General features: G+C 34.2%; 1 long non-coding RNA gene across 1 annotated transcript; it reads right to left on the bottom strand.

The window, feature by feature from the left end:
- Positions 1–6,546: 6,546 nt before the first annotated feature.
- Positions 6,547–9,188, bottom strand: LOC134727007 (uncharacterized). Its single transcript, XR_010108700.1, has 3 exons — positions 9,141–9,188; positions 8,856–8,883; positions 6,547–6,630 (listed from the first exon to the last, which is right to left on the bottom strand). It is a non-coding gene; the product is annotated as an uncharacterized LOC134727007 (long non-coding RNA).
- Between the last annotated feature and the right edge of the window lie 466 nt (positions 9,189–9,654).

The following is a 9,654-nucleotide window of genomic DNA, read 5'->3' on the forward strand; positions in this document are numbered from 1 at the left end:
CCAACCATGAACCGGGGATGAGAAAAGATACTCCGTAAATACCATTTTCTGAGTCAAAGTGGGAGATATTATGGACATAATTGTGCAAATCGTGGTACAAGCATGAAATTTGGTATATAGGTTGACTAAATGATAATTAAAAAAAATCCACTGCTGGCCATCAATTTTTTTCATTTTTTCAAAATGGCCACCACCCATTCGGAAATGGCGTCATATCCAATTGGCTACATTTCGTAAATCCTTTTAAAGTTGTTTGATATGTATAATCCAAAGTAAGTTTTGATAAAACTTTACTTAAAGTTTGTAAAGTGCGATAAAACAATCCATACATGAAGAAAACAATGACTTCCGGTTCCAAAATGGCGGCAACAACGTGGAAAATGTCAATTTTATCATTTCTATCAACTTAACAAGAGATATCACGGTCTTTGTCCGGTTCAAATGCATAAATGCAGGTTGACTATCTTATAACTATCTGACAGTGACTAATACACATACTTGTACAAGGGAGACCAGAACGGTAGCATATACAGTTACCCACACAGCTTGATTTCTTGCATTTGGATTTAAAAAAATAACCTGACACGAGGATGCAACGATAGCTAAAGAAACCCATTTTAGTTTCCGACTTTCATTGTTTTATTTTCTTTCATCCAACTCTAGTGTTCATGAATTGGTACAAGAACCTGTCGAATGAATAAATCCGGATGAGCCCAAATATGTTCACTTGATATGCTTCTCTTATGAGGTAAATAAAAGTTGGTTACATCAGGGAATACTTTTCTGTGTGCAAAGTTGACCTCTTTACTTTACCATGAAATGCCGACACAGTGTCACAGCCATTAAATGCATGGCAGAGAAGATGAGCGGCTACACGAGGACCAAACGATTTGCTATGACATGTAGAGGAAGCCATAGAAAGCATATATTCCTTCAAAAACCGATTCACAATTTGTCCACAAATTATTTTGCGAGTGCTGCAATTTGTAGTGCAACTACATCTGTGTTAGTACTACTTTTAACAATCATTTTCAGCAGCATCCTTATCATGGATAATCATCCGTTTATCGGTTTCTTCGTGGTAAGGGATTAGCTGTAAATTATCCGTATTGAAATTGCAAAGAATATTTTCACCTTGAGTAACATAAGCATTTTTATAAATCACTAAAGAATTATGTCGGCAAAAAACTTGAACAAATACGTTTTGTTGTCATCTTCACAGAGAAAACTACTCCAAATCCTTGGCGTATTACCAGTACCACTAACTTTCCGTTTAGCACCAACACCTTGCCTTTTTTCTCGTCCAAGCCTTGAAATCATTCATTTAATAAACATCAAATACAATGTCTCTACTCTTGGATACTTATCGTTGCAAGATTTTAGGCTATAAGGCAGTATGACATCACTTGCATAATCATTAGATATTTTTGCCCAAAATAAACCATTGCTGCTCCACCAACGACAAATGCGTCAGAACTTGGATCAGTTGATGGGAAATTGCAAAATTTTTAAAGTATACCTATTTGCTTCGATTTAATACCACTGTTTAAAGTGACATTCTGAGACAAAGACGGAGGAGCATTTTGGTTTTCATGGCTAAAGAAATCTTCAAAGTCAAACTGTCTACTTTGCCAAGAATTTAAAGTAAATAAAGAGATCGCAATTACTTTTCAGGTTCTCCAGCTTTTTTTGACAAAGACGTTTTCAGTTTCATTTTACTCTTTTAATGGGGACTTGTTTTTTTTATCTGAATGTAAAAAGCAGATTCTCTTTCGTTTTGCATTTGCTTCAAATTATATTCGTATTGTTTGGACCTAATATCTTGGAGTTTATCTTACCTGCCTCCGAATTCAACACTTCCATAAATAAGCCAATTGTGTACAAATCTGACGACTCTTCTAGAAATGAATTTCCAAATTAGTTCATCACTTTGGAAAGCCTATGACAGGTTTTTGAAGAAATATTTTTGTGTACTGAAGAGTCTTCATGATGTCGTCGTTTATCTGTTATAAAATGACTCAAAACACTAGATATTTAAAATTCATATACCAGTCTACTGACTTCATGTCCAGCTACCATCAATCGTCCTAAAGGTATATTCGGTTTAACGTATGGCACCAACATCGCCCTTCACAATTGCATCATTCTGTGTTTGTGCCTGATCAGTTGTGATATAAGAAACAACTATCTGGTCTTACGCAAAGTAGAATTACCACTTACAAATTCCATTGCCACCTGTGGGTGATGTTCGTGAAGGGATGCCATGCATTAGAAATGGAGCGCGATCGGTAACCATCTAGCATATAATTAACATGATTAAGACAAACAAAATACGTATCCTGCTTGGTATGGACTGTTTGTAAAGTACGATATCTGACTTGTGAAATGGGCGTCCTACAGAAAGCACTGTAGAATTTCCTAATTCATAATTGAACGCCAGGCATTAAATTGTGGTCGAGATGACTCTCTTTCCTTACATCAGTTGATCAAATACTTTCACAGAGTCATGGCTAATATGTTCTGCGTTTACACGTTTATAAGCTGACATTATCAATTCAAGCAAAACACATGCTGTCGTCGATGTGCGTGTTTAATTCTTATTACATTTGAACATATAAGTAAAAATCTGCCATTCTAGGTGTTCCAATAACGACTTCAGTGAGTCCACATGTCCATCCACTATAACGCAATATTTCACTTTTAAAACTTTAAAAACAAGTCATTGTAATGTACAATCCACCAAACATGACGATACACTTATCTTCTTCGTACAAATCCGGCCATTTCCACAGAAATTGCTTAGCCTATACCAAAGTGGTTGGTCCGCAGCTATAATTATGGTTGCCCGGGATTTAGAAAGTTAACCACCTTTTTCACCTTATTCAATGAATGCTTGATCATTTGCTTGAAAGGACGTGTTTTCAAACAGTGGCCATGTGGCTCTGTTCCGGACCATATGAGTATCTGGACCATACGCGTATGGTCATGACCATATGGGTATATACTCATATGGTCCGACCATACGCGTATGGTCGGACCGTACGCGTATGGTCGGGGTAATCAACACGTATACTTTTAAACTCTTCATTAGGTGTGACCCTTCTGATTGCTACGTCACTAAAATGTCATTTTATGTATATTAAAAAAAAAATATTTAAAAAAACCAGTTTCGCACAGTTAATATTTCTTAGTATTTGTAAGTACAATTATAAAAAGATGCCAAAATTAAATGAACATATTGTACAAGGAATTTTATTGTTTAAAGTAGGTGACATCACCGGCAAGGATCATGATATTTTTTTAAAGATCATGATATTTTTTAAGACATTTTAAAAGTAAAATATTAAAGTGTATGTTTCTTTATTTTTTCTATTCTTTTTTTCTATACTTCTATTTAATCTTAATTATAAGACGGTAAAATAGCATTTAAGAGCCATGAAATAGCCACTGTCTTTATCTAAGTTGATCTGTGAAATTCATTTTACGATATTGGAGATCTAGAGTTTCTCAAAAACACCGTAGACACATCGGAATTGTCCGAGTCGATATCACTGCACGCAGCCAAAACAAGCAATCTCAGAAAAACTACATGTATAGTACCGTGTGAATTTCATTTTAAGTATACAAAAGCATACACGAATACAATTAGCGATGAAAACTAAGATCAACTGACTGTGGCATCAATATTTAATGTTTATGTAGCTTTTGACATGTAAAATTAATACATTTATTTGTAAACACATTTGTTTTTAATGTAAAGTTTATTGTATTATTTCTATTGTATATTTGAAAAAATACCTATATGCTCCAAATACTCATATGGTCCGGCCCGTTAATAACCAAACGAGTATAATACTCATATGGTCCGACCATACGCGTACGGTCGGACCATACGCGTATGGTCAGACCATATGAGTATACGCATATGGTCATGACCATACGCACAAGGATAATAGTTACGCTGAACGGTGCCCACTGGTCACCTGAACAGAAACGGTTAAAATTGAGTCTATACGCGACAAAAAATAGTACATGATTTCCGGTTTAAAGTGAAAGTACGTTACTAAGGGGATACAAAGTTTATAATTGCTGCTATGTAATACGGATATTAGCTTGATAATAATGCAAAGTTACGGAATTACCATATTTCAAAGGATACTGTTGAGAGACATACAGAAAGTAAAGAAAATACACAAATAATCAATTATCATAATGATTCACCCAAACGAAACAATTGAAAATGAATAGAAGAGTCACCCTTTACTCTATTAATATCTTAAAGCGAGTGACATGGCTTATTTTTTAGAAAAATAATAATCTAATGGCCTATATTGCACTCTCATGACATATAACTAAAACGATGGTATGCCTCGCACTCATGCTACTTTAAACTGCCATTGGTTACCTCTGGTCACCCTACACAGAACTTAATTGTGCTTACAGTTACACTGGTCATTTGATACAAATACATAGTTACTTTATTAACCTTACTCCCTTTGCAGATAAATTTATAGTGGTTCTTCCAATTACCTGACACAAATATAGATATTGAATGCCCCCCTACACAGATATTGAATTTCGTTACATCTTGTCACCTTTTACATAATTAATTGTGGTGACCTCTGGTCACCCTACACATATATTGAATTTGGTAACCTCTGGTCACCTTCACTTATATTGAATTTACCTACAAATTATAAGATACTGAATTTGGTAACCATTGGTCAACCTCGCCACCCTAAACATATATTGAATTTTGTTACATCCTGTCACGTTTTAGATAATTATATGTGGTGACTTCTGGTCACCCTACACATATATTGAATTTGGTTAACTGTGGTCACCCAACACATGTATTGAATTCGCTTAAAAATTATAAGATATTGAATTTGGTTACCTCTGGTCACCCCGGCAACCTTTCACAGATATTGAATTTCGTTACATCTTGTCACCTTTTTTATTATTAATTGTATGGACCTCTGGTCACCCCACACATATATTGAATTTGGTAACCTCTGATCATCCTTTACATATATTGAATTTACGTACAAATAATAAGATACTGAATTGATAACCTCTGGTCACCCTTCACATATATTGAATTTATCGACAAATTATAAGATAAAATTTAGATGGGAAATGGGGAATGTGTCAAAGAGACAACAACCCGACCACATAAAAAAACAAAAGGAGAAGGTCACCAACAGGTCTTCAATGTAGCGAGAAATTCCCGCACCCGGAGGCGTCCTTCAGCTGGCCCCTAAACAAATATATACTAGTTCAGTGGCTTTTACTACCGTGTGTCACCCTAAATAGGTCTTGATTTTGGTAATCTCTGGTCCCCCTACTAAGACAAAAACAATAAAAACCGAGGAGTAAACAGATATACCAGAAGACATTTACAACATTAAAAAAGTAAGGAACAGCAGGAATCTTCTTAATCATGTGAATGATGTTAGATGCCTTGAACGCTCCCATCGTGTGAGTTCTTTCGTAAGTCCCGTAATAACGAAAGTGTACTGATGACTGTGGAGTTTTTATATAATTAATTATACATGTTTTACTAAAATATTGAATTTGGTGACCTTTGGTCACCTTATACATATATGAATTTTAAATACCTCAAGTGACCATACACATATATTGAATGGGGTTACAGTACCTCTGGTCACCCTTCACATATTTTGAATGTGATAACCTCTTTTCATACACAAATATAAAATTTGGTTACCTCTAGTCACCGTGCATCAATATTGAATATGGTTACGTATATTTAGCCTACTTATATTTAATTTTGTAAACTTCGGTCACCCAACTCATATATTGAACGTTGTAACCTCTGATCAACCTTCACACACATTGGAAAAGGTAACCTCTGGTAAACCATTACAGATATCGAATGTGATTACCTCTGGTCATCCTTTACATATATTGACTATGGTCACCCTACAAAGATATTGGATATGGTGACCTCTGGTCACCCAACCAACATTTTGAATATGGTTACCTCTGGTCACCCTACACAGATATTGAATGAGGTTACCTCTGGTCACCTTACAAAGATATTGCATATGTTTATCTTTGGTCTCCTAAAAAGATATTGAATGTGGTTACCTCTGGTAACCCTACACATATATTGACAATGGTTACCGCTGGTCACCCTTCACATATTTTGAAAATGGTTACCTCTTGCTACCCACACATATATTGGCTATGGTTAACTCTCGTCATCCTTCAAAGATATTGAAAATGGTTACCTTTGGCCAACCTTCAATAAATTGGCTTATGTTACCCTTGATTACAATTTACAAAAATTGAATTTGTTTAGCATCGGTTATCTAGATTCACACTTTTTGCGCTACTTTTATAATAAATATATTTATCTAGTAACTTCTGGTCGCTGTACACATATATTTAATTATGTTGCCGTTGTCAACAAATATATATAGCAATTGGCTTTTTTGGAATGTGGTTACCTTGGATCACCATACACAGATAAAAAAAATAATTGCTTTAGACACCATGCATAAATATTGAATTTAGGTACCTTTATTTACCCTACTTAGATGTTTAATTTGGTAATCTCTGGTCCCACTACCAAGATGTTGAATGTGGTTAGCTCTTGTCACCCTACAAAGATATTGAATATTGTTACCTCTGGTCACCCTACACATATATTGACTATGATGTCCTCTGGCCACCCTACCAAAATTGTGAATATGGTTACCTCTGGTCACCCTAAACAGATATTGAATAAGGTTATCTATGGTTACCTCTGGTCACCCTACACAGATATTGAATAAGGTTATCTATGGTCACCTTACACAGATATTGAATAAGGCTACCTCTGGTCACCTTACAAAGATATTGAATATGATTACCTCTGGTCACCCTAAACAGATATTGACTATGGTTACCTCTGGTCACCCTAAACAGATATTGACTATGGTTACCTCTGGACGCCCTACATATATTTTAAACATGGTAACCTCTGGTCACCCACACAGAAATTGGCTTTGGTTACCTCTGGTCATCCTACACATATATTGAAAATGGTTACTTTTGTTCACCCTACAATAAATTGGCTTATGTTACTTATGGTTACAATTCATAAATAATGAATATCTTTGGTCAATTTAAAAGATATTGAATGTGGTTACCTCTGGTCACCCTACACAGATATTAGCTATGTTTGTAAGTTTCCCTCCGATCCCCTTACACAGATTTCGAATTTGGTAACCCTTTCATATTATTGAATGAGATTACCTCCGGGCATCGTATACATATATTAATTTAAGTTACCTCTGGTCACCCTTTACAGATTTGGAATGGGTTTACCTTTAATCAACATACACAGATATTAATTTTAGTAACCTCCGGTCACCGTTTAAAAATATTTGCTTTGGTAACCTCTGGTCACAATGCATGATTAATCAACCTTTATTGGAATATAATGATCATGGTATTTGGAAAATGTATGTTTTATATATTTCATGTTAATCTAGTTGTTTGCATTTTCTATTGTGTATTTTATTCTAAACTCTTAGTATGTAATAAAGATGCCAAGAAGACGATTGCCTTTGTAGCCATTATAGATCCAATGTTCGTAAAATCTGAACAATTGAATTCCCCTCAAACACTTACTTAGTTTTTTCAATGTCACCCTTTTTTGGGGCAGATATCACTTTCATTTTTCGGCATACAGCCTTTTTCGTTGATTCTTTATCGACAAGAGTCTCGGTTAAAGTATTTAACATGTTTAACTTGATAGTCAACTTCACCTGAAAATGAAGTGAAATACAGTTGTGATCTTTTCTTGCAGTCAAGCTAAAACAATACATGTAATAAGAAATATTAAGCATCGTTATGAATATTCTTACAACCTAAAAAAATGTTTTACAGATTGGCAAAGCGACATGTATATGATTCACAGTAGACATATGATTTCTAATGATACAGTAATATACCAAGGGAAATCAAGCATGAAAAATATTATGGGCACCGCATAATGAGCTGGATTTGCTAACCATTCTAGGTAACATGAGACCACCCTGGTTTTTGGTGGGGTTTATGTTCCTCAGTTTAATTTTTCTATTTTGAATTATAATGATTGCAATTTGAATTTCAATCTTTTTTTTTTTTTGCTCAGCTTTGTCAGTTTGTTCTCCAAATTTCAGTTTGATTGTTCCTTTCGACCCATTCACCATTCCTTCCCTACAACTCTATAAATGATTTTTAAAAAAAACACGAGATCACCAATTTATGTATTTTAAACAACTTACACTGTTTTCTTTGAGAATCAAGTGTATTCACTAATATACAATAAAGTTTAGTCTTGCTGAACCAGTAATGTATATCAAACCTGTTCTTGTTCTTTTTTCCTGCTCTTCGATTGTCTTACATTTCCTATAAATGATAAAAAAAACATTACCTGACTTATGTTTTTATGACCAGAGGTAACCAAATCTTAAATCAGCATAACGTGACCAGAGGTAACCAAATCCAATATTAACATAATGTGGTCAGAGGTCACCAAATCTAATAACATAAGGTAACCAGATGTCACCAAATCCAATATATTAATTTGGTGACTAGAAGTTACCCCATTCTGGCATGTAAAGGCCACCACAGGTTAACAAATCCCATTTCTGATTTAGATGTAATCAAATTAAATATTTATGTAAAGTAATCAAGAAACAAACAATGATTTGTTATATCAAGCCTAAGTGGCCATTTTACCAGAAACGATTGCAAGATTTAAGTTCAAAAAGAATTATATTTGCAGCATTATATAAGCATAGTGCCTTTTTCCATCATATTAAAGGTTTGTCACCATAAATTAAATGCATGCATACCGCTCTCATCTACATTTTCTGAGGACTTCTGAAAAAAGAAGATAAATATATGATAAATGTATTAGTAATTTATTTATCCGGAAGTATCTTATGAGGATCAGTATTATTTTACTTAATTATCAACTGTCAATGATCTTGACAATGTTTGCAAGGTCAAGGATTTTCCTAAGATTTGTTTGAAGATGATCATGAAAGATAATGTTCATTGTGTAAAGTTTTTTAGGCATATCAAACTTAATGTAATAATATTATATATTCTTGTTGAACCCAAAATGTATATTAAACCTGTTCTTCTTCTTTTTTTCTCTTTCTTTGATTGTCTCAAACTTTCTACAAATGATATAAAAAACATCAACTAGTTGTATGTAAATGTTAATTACCAGAGATAACCAACTCTGAAATCTGCATAAGGTGACCAGAGGTAACCCTACTCCAATATTAACATAAGATGACCAGAGGTAACCTTCATCCAATATTAACATAAGGTGACCAGAGGTTACCTAATCCAATATTAACATAAGGTGACCAGAGGTTAACAAATCTAACATTAACATAAGGTGACCAGACGTAACCAAATCCAATAATAACATTAGGTGACCAGAGGTAAACAAATCTAATTTAAGCATAAGGTAACCAGAGGTAACCAAATCCAATATAAACATAAGGTGACCAGAAGTAACCAAATTCAATATTAACATAAGGTGACAAGAGATAATCAAATCCAATATAAACATAAGGTGACCATAAATAACCAAATTTAATATAAACATAAGATGACCAGAGGTAACCAATCCAATAT

This window comes from Mytilus trossulus, chromosome 7 (assembly GCF_036588685.1).
Source record: "Mytilus trossulus isolate FHL-02 chromosome 7, PNRI_Mtr1.1.1.hap1, whole genome shotgun sequence".
Classification (NCBI taxonomy): domain Eukaryota; kingdom Metazoa; phylum Mollusca; class Bivalvia; order Mytilida; family Mytilidae; genus Mytilus; species Mytilus trossulus.